Source organism: Helianthus annuus, chromosome 11, assembly GCF_002127325.2.
Source record: "Helianthus annuus cultivar XRQ/B chromosome 11, HanXRQr2.0-SUNRISE, whole genome shotgun sequence".
NCBI lineage: Eukaryota > Viridiplantae > Streptophyta > Magnoliopsida > Asterales > Asteraceae > Helianthus > Helianthus annuus.
In genome coordinates, this window is record NC_035443.2 from 121,948,016 (window position 1) to 121,962,817 (window position 14,802).

Consider the following 14,802-nt stretch of genomic DNA (forward strand, 5'->3'; position numbering starts at 1 on the left):
TGTTCCAGTAGACCTCGAGGACGAGCTCTAAAACAAGGTGGGGAGGATATAACAACCCTAAACCGACACCCTCGAAATATTTCCGACACCCTAAAAATAATTTAAAATATCCCGATATGTCCTAAAATACCCCCCATATGCGAAAACGGACCCCGAATACCTTGAATATTATTAAAAATAATTAAAAATGGAATTTTTGGTTTGAGGCGGGCCGCGTAAGCCACACCTCAACCCTTACACGGGCCGCGAGAAGGTAAAAGGCTGGTGAAACCCTGGGCCACCACGTGACCCAACACATGTCGACCCTATATACTGACCCAGATCAGCTACACTGTTGACCAACGTTGACGTGGGCCGCGTAGCCCTTTGTTACACTTTACGCGGGCCGTGTGAAAGTCAAAAACAGGCCCTATAAGTAGAGGCCATCGGATCTTCAGTCTGCTCGTTCAAGTTCGAAATCTCTCTCTCAATTTCTTAATAGTAAGCATTATACTCGGGTATTATACCCCCCCCCCTAAATAGCGAGGTTCTGCTCCGTTGTAAGTATCATAACCCCTGGATACGTATTAGATACTCTGCCCGATTGATCTAGGGTTTCGTAACGGCTGTCGTGGTTCTGCCCGACGTAGTCATTGGAAGGCCGTCTCGGGGAGGGTATTACTAGTGTTAAAATGGGTTATTATACTAACACGCGTGCATTTGTGTAATTTATAGATTATTCCCAGGAAATCCTTACTGAAAATCCTAAGACAGCAATGTGAGTAATCTCCTTTTTGCAAATAGTTTTTACAAAACCTCACACAATTAATTATATAATAAGCAGTTATTGGGTATTTGTAAGGATACAATTACAGTCGGTAAATTTGGGGTTTTGTATACAAAATTTGTTACTGCCTTGCGAGGAGTAACATGACCATAAGTCGGAACGACAGTACCGTGGATGGTAATTGATATGACTTGGAAACAAATGTAATTGCGGAATCGCCCTCAATACTGTACAATGGTTTTTATTAAAACTTGATTGAACTGGGATTCACTCACCAGTATTTCCCACTGACAAAATGTTTTTAAACGCATTTCAGGTAACAAAATGTGAAAGCCAAATAGAAGCCAGCTGGACAGCACTGAAGGCTTGGAAAAGTGGCAATAAAGTTACCTAAAATGGATAGATGTTTTATTAAATAAAAATAGAATTTATTCCTATGAAAAAGTGTGTACTGAAAACTTGGGTTTTACCCATGTGTTTAATATTATGAAAGTATGGTATTTTACTCTGATAAAATATTTCTTAACTACGGTCCTGATGTAAAATCTGCTGCCAAAATAGACAAAAACAGGATACCACCGAAACTAGCTGCGGCCGCCCGTTCCCGGGTTTGTAATAGGGGGCGGGGGTTGCGACAAGAATGGCTTCCCCCCACATTTCCTGGCTCACCCCAGAACTTATCAACATTGCGTTCATCATTTCTTTCAATGTACGGTTCTTTCGTTCCGCCAGGCCATTTGACTGTGGAGAATAAGGAGGTGTACACTCATGTACAATGCCACTTTTTGTGCATAAATCGGCAAAAGGTGCAACATATTCGCCTCCTCGGTCGCTTCGCAAAGCTTTTATCTTCTTTTGAAGTTGATTCTCAACTTCATTCTTATACAAGATAAATTAACTTATTGCTTCATCTTTACTTTTTAGTAAATATACATAGCAATATTTAGTACTATCATCAATAAACATGATGAAGTACTTATTTCCACCTCTTGTGGGTACCGCTTTTAAATCACAAATATCGGTGTGAATTAAATCAAGGGCTTCGGTTATTTGTTCAACCGATTTCGATGATGATCTTGTAAGTTTGGATTCTACACATGTTTCGCATTTATAATGTGAATCATTATGGAATGTTGGTATACAATTTAAATTGATTAAACGGCGTATTGAATTAAAATTTACGTGACCTAATCTACCATGCCATTTATTCGAATCAGAAAACTCAAGCATATAAGTAGAAGTAGTAGCAATTGTATTCAAGTTCTTTTTGACTACCATTACATTCAATTTGAAAATACCATTTTGGGCATAGCCCTTACCAACATACATTCCTCGTTTAGTAAGTACAAATTGATCGCTCTCAAAAACTAAACGAAATCCAAACTTATTAAGCAACCACCCCGAGACTAGGCTCTTGCGCAAGTCTGGGACATACAACACGTTGTTTAGAGTGAGCTCCTTTCCCGAAGTCCACTTCAAAATCACCGTTCCTTCACCCTTGATGTCGGCGGTGGCTGCATTTCCCATGTACAACTTCTTATCTCCCGCAAGCTCTTTGAAGGTGGTAAAGAGGCTCCTGTCTGGGCACACATGACGGGTCGCTCCTGTATCAACCCACCATCCTTTTGGAGTGTTGGTCACAACATTGACCTCATCCAACATTGCGGTTTTGTCGGAAATCATTGCCACCAAAGGCATTCTGTCTTCATCCACCATGTACGCACGCTCACGCTTTGGTTTCTTGCATTGGTTAACCCAATGCCCCGGCTCGTCACAGTTGTAACAAGTCCCTTGGAACGTTTGAGGTTTCTTTTTCACAACCCTTTTCTTCGGTCCAAGTTTGCTAGCCTTTGCTTTCCCTTTGTCCTTTTTCCCCTTGCCCTTATTCCCTTAGAGGATTACCTATGCTCAACCAAGTTTGCGCTAGCAGAAGTTTGCGCATGGCTGCCTTTTTGGGCAATTCTATTGTCATCTTCAATCCGAAGACGAACAATAAGATCCTCTATAGTCATCTCCTTTCATTTGTGTTTAAGATAATTCTTAAAATCCACCCAACCAGGAGGTAACTTCTCAATCATCGCTGCCACTTGGAATGTCTCGCTAAGTGTCATGCCTTCCGCAAAGATGTCATGTAGTATAATTTGCAATTCTTGGACTTGATTCATAACTGTTTTTGAATCAACCATTTTGAATTCCAAAAAACGGGCTACCACAAATTTCTTTGTGCCAGCATCCTCCGTTTTGTACTTCTTGTCCAAGGCATCCCATAAATCTTTGGAAGTCTTGACATTGTAGTACACATTATACAATGCATCTGAAAGCCCATTTAACACATAGCCTCGACATATGAAATCCGAATGCTTCCACACATCTATCGCGCACTGTCTTTGTGCGTCGGTCTCCCCTTCCACAGGTTGAGGAGCGGTTTTAGTTAAGAACCTCGCAAGGTTCATGGTGGTCAGGTAGAAGAACATCTTCTGCTGCCACCTCTTGAAGTGTAGACCCGAGAACTTCTCAGGTCGTTCAGCGTGATTAGCCACTGTGGACGCTCCCACAGTGGTGGCGTTCAAGGGGGTTCCCGTCACGACATTGGTATTGTTGTTAACGTTGAAATTTTCGGTCGACATTCTGAAAATTAAAATTTAAAGTTTTAGTCCAAAATTATGTTTTACTCAAAAACAGAAATATACACTTCAATTTTAATTGTACCACAAATTTACTGTTTCGGCTTCTAAGTCCAACTTTGAAGACCAAAAACAAAAAAATTTTAATTATTAGAACTAATTGTTTGGCTTCTAAGTCCAACTTTGAAGACCAAGACAGAAAGTTTATACCAATTTTTAGGACAGTATCTGAATGTAGCCAGAACAGTTTTCAACCAAAGTCGCTCCTTTGAAGATGAAAACCAAAAAAAAAAACTTGTTTTTAAAACACAAACTGAGTGAAACAAAACTGGTTTGAATCACCAAACAGAATGGTTTTGATTACACGAACGGTGTTTTAAAATTTGTTTTAAGATTGTAGGAACCGTTCGCGTAATTTAAATAAAATAAACAAATTTTATTATTATGATTACAATACAGAAATAAGAAAGCTGGAAATAACTTGTATAAATACAACTGAAATAAATTAAATACAAGAAATGGAGTAGAAGCAGAAATGAAGAAGGCTGAGTCACGTGTTCAACACGCTTCCCTTAAAACAAATTCCGAGTCTCCCAGGAGTACTCGTTTTGTTTCCTAGGGTACAACAGCCGGAGCAGTAGTACTGCCAGAGCTGGCCTACAACCCGAAGGCTACCTTGAACAATGCAGGAAGAAGATCAGAAGTATGTTGGAAAAAAGTTGCAAATGCTGTTGTGTTGCTGGTATCTCTGCAGCTGGGTATGGAGCTGTATTTATACAGCTCCTAATTCGAAAGAGTCAAAAGGAATTAAAGGAGAGGTTTAAATTGCATTAAACATCTTTAATGCAATTTAGTACGTTATTTAATTCACAGTTAAAACTATTTGACTCGTCAGTTTCGAATGCTGAACTGAAACTGCTTCGTCACTAAATGCTAGAAGTTCCTGCGTGCGCGCGCGCAAGACACACTGGTGTGCGCGCGCCCTTGCGTGCGCAGTTCTGCACGCTCATGCGTGTTGCGTCATTTTGGCTCACTACCATGCGCGCGTGCGCCGCACTAACTCAGGTCCACGCGTGCCTGCCCGCGTGCACCATATCACCTGTGAGCCTATATGAGCACGCCACACAGTCGCGCCGTATTGGCTTACTCTGGTGCGCCGCGCACGACACATCAGGACCCATGCACCATGCGCGCAATCGCGCGCCTTCATGTCACGTGTACGCGTGCGGACTGCCACGTCACGCGCCTATGTGCGCAGTCCCATCTGGGTCATGCGCCTCGAACCCGCGCACCACATCAACCACGCGCACGTTGTCAAAAATACAAAGGCGGCTCTCAAGAGGCGATGCGAAGTGCAAAGTGCGCCATCAAAGCGCCACATTGCGCCTCATCGCCCACGCCACGCACGCGAGTGCGAGTTAGGGTGCTCCGCACCCTTCGCGAGTACACTTAGTGTGTGCTTCCATGAAACAATAAGGATGGAGAGTTCCTACTTAAATACCCATTTAAGTTTCATCTCTCCTCCTATGTGGGACAATGTGCCACTTTCCCTTTTGTTTCAGCATTCATTGTTTCAAACACCAAACTTTGAGCATTGATATCTCATTCATCTTAGCTCTGTTTTGGACGTGGTTTAGTTCGTTGCGAAGCTCTTCCAACATAGAACACAAACCCACAAATAGATATATAAAACTCACTCATTTTACTATATTTATTTCTAGTCCAAAATAGGAAAAAATCATTTTCCTATATTTATGAAAATTTCTATTTTCACCAATTTTTCCAACACTTTTTGAGCAGTGGATTGAAAACATAAATGAAACTTAAACATCGTGATATTAGTTTGTTCCAAATACTTACATGAAGAAACCGATTCAGAGCAATAAGAATTCACTGAATTGAAAGTTCATCTGTATTGATGAAGTTTAATGCCTTTGACATGGCAATAAACACCTCAGTGGTAACTCGATCCGGTATGCCCTACAAAGATGATAAATATGCAGCTGTTATACTTTATCAACTAAAAACAGGTTAGAAAAAAGTATATTACTTAAATGACTACATACTTGCTTTCTCATCCAATCTTGAACACTAAGTCCATCTTGAGCCTCAACATAAGCTTGTCCACCCAACATTGCAGGCAAGAGTCCAATTGCAAATTTTACTTTCTCAGGCCATGTCAGCATTTCATTGTTCCTCAAGATAGCCCAAATTCCTAAAATAGCATGCAAATTACAAAGATAAGATTCATAGCAATAGCATGTGGTAAGAAACAGGGTAGTCTAGAAGATAATAGCAGCATACTTGCCATTTATTGGTGTAGGCAACACCTCTGGGAAGTCAAAGCGACTAAACTCTCCACGCTTGTTTGGCATTGCAAATATCATAGAATGTTCCTTCCACTGTAATCTATCATTAATCCCTAGCTCTCCAAACAGGTTATGTACATTTTGGTAAGCTCCAACTGTGAAGCAAGCAAATGATTCAATTTTAAGCTAACTACAACTTGCTCCCTTTTTAGTTACTTGAGTAAAAACTTACAAAATATGTGTAACCCTGTCTCGTACCAATCTCCATCCTGGTCTTTCCAAGCTGCTACCTGTAAGGAAGGCTAATATATGGTAAGTGAAGTTAATATATATATATATATATATATATATATATAAAGATAGAATAAATTTGAAAACCTTTCCACCAAGAACGTCTCTGGCTTCTAGCAAAATCCGCTTGTGACCGGCATCAGCCAAATACTTAGCAGTGGATAGACCAGCCAAGCCAGCATCATATGCAAAGAGTGTGTGCGACGAGGGTACTTAAAAGAAAGAAAGAAAGAAAGAAATGTTAAGGTTATAGCACCTGCACCAGCAATTACAACGTTTAAGGACTTAGCCGGACAAGGGGCGGTTAGGAAGGTTGAAGACAAGTAAGCAGCTTCCAACAAGTTAGATGTGTTGTCAAGCTCTGGTCTTGGATAGTCCACGCAGACCACCTATAGAATTAGGGGACAATTAATTAATTATCTAAACAACACATAAAGACAAGTTGTGATTACCTTGAAAGGGCAGACAGTAATCTTGTTGGTTCTTGATCTGAATTGCAGTCGACGGCCCATAATATCACCGTGTCTAAGAGACAAGACATCTGTTTTGAAGATAAAACAGAGTAAAGTTCCCATATTCATTGATCAACATAGCACCTAATCAATAGCTTTTTTTGCTCTTCTGAACAGTTTATCAATCAAGATCAAAAGAACACATAATTCTAAACAAAACCCACTCCTAATTTAGCTTAAAAACAAAGCATTAACAAAGATCAATTCATTTCATCATCTAAAATCCATTTTTTTCACCACAATATTTGTTTGAGTCCTTTAATCATCTAAAATCGAATGAAATTAAATTTTACCTTCATAAAATGGTTCATCTGACATCAGTTCAGTTCATCATCTAAAATCCATTTTTTTCACCACAAAACCCACTCCTAATTTAGCTTAAAAACAAAGTATTAACAAACATCGATTCAGTTCATCATCTGATAAGTCAGCTTTAACAATACCCAGTAAACAACCATTATTCATTCATGAGTTAAGAGAGGCTTTAATTGATGAAAAGAGGATTGGTAAATCAAGATTATAAAACTCTAAAACATGAATAATAAAAAATAAATCTTACCTTGTTGATGAGATTAGAGATCAAAGAACATGTTGGCGGCAACTAAGAACTGATGGGTTTCTTCAAGAGCTTCAAAAGTTATGCTTTTGAAGTGAAGTGAACCGGCTATATGACCGTCGTAACTCCGCTCATCGTCCCTGTAAAAACAATCAGAAATCAGTTGATATATTTCTCCGTTGGTGAAAGGAAGATGAAGTTACCTGACGTCAACAATGGCTACATTAGAGCCTTCTTTGAGGGTGAGAAGCTCGGATCCAGTGATGTAAGATACGGAGGTATCTTATATATCTGGAAATCGAAACCTGCATTTAGAGAGAGAGAGTTGAGAGAGAAATGGATTAGAGAGAGTAATTGATTGAAGAAGATGGTATCTTATATATCTGGAGCCATAATTTTGAATTTTGAATCTGGAGCCATAATTTTGAACGTGGCAGAGTTAATGAAACATCAGTGGTTTGAATTTTAAATGAACATCAGTGGTTTCATAATTGAATGTGGGCCAGACCTTTAAAATTTGAAAGTGGGGCAATGGTTTGATGACAGATCTTTGAATTATGATGTCACTATGGATCCTCTATGGTTGCCACCTCATCGTTGATGACATAAGAAAAGTATTGTTGGACAGCCTCTATGGCTGCCACATAAGCTTTTCTTATGTCATTGAGGTTTCTCCTTTTATTGAAAGTATAGATGGGTAAAGTTAACGTACAAAGTGACTTATCGTACAAAACGTATGAAAGACATGAAAAAGCCAAAAAAACACGGTGGTATTTTCGTAATTATTTGTTGGTAGAGTAATTATAGAGTAATTTTGATCTTGTGGAGTAATTTTATAAAATGTTCTTGTAGAGTAATTTTGATCTTGTAAGGTAATTATCAAAATTACTCTACAAATGATCCTGTGGAGTAATTTTGATCTTGTAGAGTAATTTTGTAATATGTTATTGTAGGGTAATTTTGATCTTGTTGAGTAATTTTGTAGACTATCATAATTACCATACAAATGATCTTGTATGACAATTTTGATCTTGTAAGGTAATTTTATAGAGTATCATAATTACTCTATAAATGATTTTGAAGAGTAATTTTGAATCGTATGTTGTTTGATAAACTTGCAGAGTAATTTTGATACACTTGTAATGTAATTTTGATAATTACCCTACAAGATCAAAATTACTCTAAACATTTTACAAAATTATTTTACAAGATCAAAATTACTCTACATGATCATTTGTAGAGTAATTCTGATAATTACTAATAATTATGAAAATGTTATCGCGTTTTTTCAGCAAAACCTTTAGTTTGTACGTTTTGTACGTTAAAATTATTTGTATTTGATCTTTTATCTTATTGTTATTAAAAATATATTATTTTGATATGGTTTTATTGTTACTTAATTTTAAAATAGAAAGGTGCTAAAATAGCAATTAACATTTTTAAGAGACAATTACGTACATATAAAAAAGTAGATATCAGAGAGACCGTCGGTCAGAAGAAGGAAAAAGAGAGAACTAAGGGTTGAGAAGCAGCAGAAGGATCCATTGGTAGCAGCCATACTGCTATATTCAATATTAAAATGTTTATTTAATTATAAGTTTATAACACATGGTTCAAATTTATTTGTAGGTTATTGTTTTGGTTAATTTAATCTTAAGATGAATTGTTGTAGATTCGTTTTTCATAGTTAGTTCTTACGGATAAGTTAATTAATTTTTAGGAAAAACTACAAGTTTTGTTCTTTATCTTTATACCACTTTTCAGGCGGTGTCTTTTTTAACGAATGTTGACAGACGGTGTCCTTTACTAGATATTTTGTTACAAGTTTAGTCCTTTACACCCAACCCAGTTAAAAAACCCTGTTAATTGTTGACAGGCGGTGTCCTTTACTAGGTATTTTGTTGCAAGTTTAGTCTTTTACCTAGGTATTTTGTTGTAAGTTTAGTCCTTTACACCCAACAATTAACAGGGTTTTTTAACTGGGTTGGGTGTAAAAGACTAAACTTGCAACAAAATACCTAGTAAAGGACACCGCCTGTCAACAAAAGGACACCGCCTGAAAAGTGGTATAAAGATAAAAGACAAAACTTGTAATTTTTCCTATTATTTTTTTGTTTACATAGCTCGGGAAAAAGAAAATTAGTTAATATATATTATTTCTAGATAATTAATCGAAATGCATATGTCTGTGATGGAGTTAACAAATGACAATTCAACATTATTTAATGATAAGTGTGTTAAAACATTTTAACAATTGCTAATCATATGCATGTAAGTGTGTTATCATATGCATGTTTAGTACCCATCATTTTCCTTAGTTATAAACTTCATGTTTTTTATATTTTTTGGGTTAATTTAGGAGCATGAACAACCCTTGTGGATGCTATTCTCAGGTTGTGAAAGTGGTAATAACTTGCTAATTGCACATAGTAATATGCATAATATTGTATTATTCATTCTCCATCAAAGATTTATGGCTCAGATATGTAAATAATTAGCCCCTTTTGGCTAATTAAACATCAGTTGTGATTATTGGATGGATGTGTTTTTGACATGTTATTTTATTATTATCCTCTTACATTGCCTTATTTTTTTTATTGAAGGCCCCCCTTATTTACACATACCTTATATCTTATTTTCACACCCCCTATTGTATACGGGTCGTATAACATTATACGGCTCATATAGAATATTTTTGAATAGGAAAATGCGTAGTGAATGTTTTTTTGATTTTACTATATACGGCCAGTATATGGTTATACGAGCCGTATACGATTTGTAAAACGTATACGGCTCAATGGATTTATTTTCTGAGGTTTTTGATGTTACCAAGTTTATACGGGCCGTATAACTGTATACGGCCCGTATATAAGGATGTTTTTTCAAGTATCACGTTTTTTTCCAGTAAAAACACAATCATTCTAGGGTTTCTAAACTCTTCATCACCTTTAACAATGTCGATAAACATTGATCGGAACACGCCGCTTAAATTGGAGCACAAGTAAAGTAACATTACCGATCAGTCCGTTGATGGAAACCTTAGCGATCACAGAGATCTTCGTGTTGGTTATTTATCGATTCTGCTAGTTATCGGCAGGGGATGGGTACAGAAACCACCAAGGGTGATAATGGATTGGTTACAGAAACCACTAGCAGAAGAACCCGACACGTCTTCTATGATGATCCGAAACCTTCCGAATAACTAGCAGAAGAACCCGACACAAACAAGTTCTCCACAGTTTGTTATTCAGATACCTATTCGGTCATCTTTCCAAACTAAAACACACGATAACTTTAAACTTTATATTGTGTGAATTGACCAGGAAAGGATTGGAGGTGATTTCTACTTTTAATAATGTGACAACTGGCCAAAACCGGTAATTTTCGTACTATTTTATTAATTATTTATTCCTGCAATTATGTGCTTAAATGTCAACACTAAGTGCATACTTACTTTACATATGAATTCGTACATGTTTTATACTTCCAATACCGCATTGTGCATTACATTAAGCGTTGCGTCGAAAAGACTAGTAAACTCACCGGTAAGACAAGCCGCGTCAGCAGGACTGCAGAATACAATTAGACAATAGATTTAGGGCCTAGATGTAGGTCCAACATCAAAAATACATCAAAACCCAACTGTGGGTACAAGGATTAACATAAACACTTTCTGGAAGCTAAACTACGCACTAAAAACTGTCCGAAACGCACTTTAAACAACGAATTCTGCATTTTTCAGAAAAATTCAGCTTTCACAAGTCAAAATAACATTCAAAAATAGTGTTTAATCATCCATAATAACTTCTAAAGTGTCGGGAATGAAAACTGTCACAAAAGTACTTCATACCTTCTAAAATGCACATTTTAACACTGTAACGAACCAACAACCGAACAATTAACCGGACACAACCGAAAACATCAAAAATGAAATTGAAACATTGTTTTAGTGTTATCTAGCTAGTATTGGTCATAAAACACATTAAAATCCCTAAAAACCCATAAACACATGTATTCTTACATAAAGCACCAAATTACACTTTAAACCTTCACCTTTCAAATTTTACACTTTACCCCCCTCCCCCCCTTTCATCAAAATCCGGTTACAAAGGGGCCCCACCACCCCACCATTTCTTGAATATTAAAGTAGAGTGTGTTGCATATAGTGGCGAAGCTTGAGATTTCCGACCGAGGGGTCGAAAACGTATATACCAAAAATTTCTATAAAACAGGGGGGTCAAAAACGTATATACCAAAAAAATTCTATACGAAAACTACCTACTCTCCACTACTGAGCAAAAAGTTTGGGGGGTCGGCCGCCCCCTCCCGCCCCCACAAAGCTACGCCCTTGGTTGCATAGATTTTTCCTCACATGAACCATTGTATAAACATTATGTTGGAGGATAAAGAACATATAACCCTAAGTATTCTTCACGTTATCATTTCTCAAATTTAAAAACACAAACCCTCATCTCCTACCTCCAAACTCACGGCCACACTTACCCCATACATCATCTCCATTTTTGTTCAACTTTCAAGCCATTCCAAGCTTGTTTCATGGTGTAAGAAGATCATCTAAGGAAGCTACAAGTGTTAGAAGTGGAAGGACCTTCTTGGAGCTTTTAACCACCTATTCTTCATCATCTTCATCTTCATCTTCATCTTCATCTTCATCTTGTTTTGGCCACTTCCCTAGCCACTAGTGCTAGTAGTAAGCCTTCTAATCACTATTTTAGTTCATGTTTATGTTATGTACAAGTTACACCATCTAAGAAACTGAACTTGAAAGGATGAAGATGTAAGAATCAAACATAATCATGAAGAAAACAAGTGATTTTAGTGATTTTTAGTGTATGTGATGAAGTTGTTGTTGTTGAATCTTGTGTGTATGCTTAGATCTAGTATGTTAAACTTGTTAGAAGCTTAGATCTAACAAGTCTAAGCATGGATCTTGAAAGATCCATGGTTAAACTTGAAGAGGAACTTGTGAAATACTTATGTGAACTTGGAAAAATGATTTTTAAAGCATGAACTTGTAATCTTGAAGTGACAAAGTGTATGTAAAACTAACTTTTGAAAATAAAATCCATGAAAAGTTTGTTGGAGATTCATCAAGAAGCTTGTTAATGTAAGATTTAAAGATATTAAGTATGGATCTTGGAAGATTCATGATGAAACATGGTTTTGAACATAAGGATATTTCTAATGAGCATAAAAATGGTTTTAGAACATGATTTTCAAGACTTTGAACCATAAAACTCATAGATGATTTGGTTAGTAAATTAAAGTTTCATAAAAGTTTGTTTAAAAATTACAAGAACACTTGTTTTTGGAAAGATCATTGTATGTAAAGTGTAGTTCTAAAATACTACACATTATACTCTTATACAATTAGTAACTTAGGGTGTCATCCCATACACATGCCTTTTCAAACCATTTCTAATTTATAACCTCACACTGTTTCGCGTAACTAATGGCACCGACCCACCATATTTTATTTAATTCAATATATACACAATCTTTCTGAAACTTAAGGGCACTATCGCATTAATCACCGACCCACCGTTTCGCATAACCATATTTTATTCAGTAGCAAGTTAACGGTTCCCCACTAAACATTAATCACCACGGTTACCGTAACCGCTCCCGCCATCGGTTTCTGTCACACCAACGCTAAACAAACGGAGAATATACACATACAATCTTCAAATACATATATAACAAGTATCAAAACGCTAAACAACCGGAGATTAAAATTAAACTATATCGGTGGTGGACACACTCTAATGGAACCAATAAAAACATTAAAAAACAAACGTTCCGACAAAAATTTCAAAAACCGTCATGACACTTGAGAATCAAATAGACGCGTCTCCTCTCCAACCACTATTCTTCCTCGTCTTCCACCATTTCACACACCATATAACCCTCACCGATCTGAATATATACAATTATATTTCTTGATTGCTGCAAACAAGTTTAGACGGTTAGGAAAAGGAGGCGCTACAAAACACCAAACGTTTTTTGCATGGTGGCGGTACACACGGTTACGGAGAAGGAGGAGAGAGATAGACGGGATCGACGGTGGTGGCCGTGATGGATGATAAGAGTTTAGAGTGAGATGGTGGTTTGGTGGTGGTGTTGTTGTGGCGATGGTTGATGATGGTTCAGTGGCGATGCTATGGAGGCAGTGGTTTGGTGGTGTTGTTGTGGTTGCGATGGCTTGATGGTTGTGGCGGCCAAGGTGTGGTGCTGTTGTCACACCCCGATTTCCACATGTTTCACCGGTGGGCCCGGTGGGGATTACCGTGACGTAGTTGGCAACAATATAGTCAAACCACACAATATTTAAATGCACAGCGGAAGCATAAAGATAGATTATATTTCAACCATCAAATCTAATATCCAAGTATCACAAGTAGTTGAAATGAATCCACAGGGGATCAAAATAAGATAGAAAAATATTGTTCAATAGATAACGGCATCCCAAGCTTGCGAGACTCTAACGATGCTAAGGAGTGGCCAGCCTATTACATGTAGAACCTGCATTTAATCTTTTTGGGGAAAATACGTCAGTTTACACTGGTAAATACATTCAACCGACACTTTTGTAAAATGTTTAATAAAAATTGATTTGAATGCACAAGGCACAAACTCTTTATAACTTGGGATAATTAATCAATTAATCTTGTAAAAGGATTACATGTTCACTATGCGTTCAGTCGCCCGGGTCGTACCGGGTTTAAGGTTAATAGACACGCCACAAAGCATAAAGCCGTGGCGGGAAAACCAACGGTTATACCTTTATAAATATAGACACATTGTCGGGTGTACGCCTACACCCGCGTGTCGAGGTCGTGGCCATTTCGTAAAATGATGCCAAGGATATCCGGGACATGGTCATTTAGCTCCCAAAGGCGTAAAGCCAACAAAACGAATTTTTAAACGGGTCACATTGATAATACCCAACTACTAATGAGTTGGGGTCAATTGCCCGACCAAGCGGTATTTTTATATACCGTAACCCAAGCCCGTATAACGGAAAATAAGTTAAAAGTATTTACCTGAGCAAGTAATAACCTCAATAAACAAATGCAAGTATCTTTTACTGGTCTCCTATTCTGGAACGAAGGTTTATAACAACCTATTAGAATCCTAACGGGTCTTTAATTTAGCCTTAGCTTAGACCGGTCAGTTTCGAAGGATAATTACGGTTTAATCGCGTGAAAGGCGAAAACCGGGAATGGAATGTGATTTGGACCCAACAAGTTTGAAGACTTGTTTTATGTAGGTAATATAATCACATTCTGGATTTTGAAGTATAAACGATAAGGTTTGACCCGTTTCGGCTAGTTTATGTAAACTAGTTACATAAACCAAACTGTGCGTGTAAAAGGCGTAACGGGTAACCGTAAGAGTCCTACACAGGTTTCCTAAGTCAATATGCTTTAAAGAGGTTGTGGTATCAGTAGGATGCCTTCCATAACGCCATAAATGAGTTTAATTCCGATATATGCCCCGTAGGGGTATTTCGGTCATTTTAAAGATTATAAAAGAGGGTTCCGAGTTCTACAGGAAATCTGAGTTTTCCGAACAGTTTATAAAGTCCAAAATGCTCTATTTATTATTTAAAATCAGTAGCAACTGGAATCGGGTCAAAATACCATGTAGAACTCAAGTTATATCCGAAAAGGGTATATTCGGCATTTACCGAATCGATGCCATAACCGCAGGTTATGAGCAG

General features: G+C 37.5%; 1 pseudogene; it reads right to left on the bottom strand.

Annotated features, from left to right (window-relative positions):
* Nucleotides 1-3,367: 3,367 nt before the first annotated feature.
* LOC110888014 lies at nt 3,368-6,565 on the bottom strand (annotated as a pseudogene).
* Between the last annotated feature and the right edge of the window lie 8,237 nt (nt 6,566-14,802).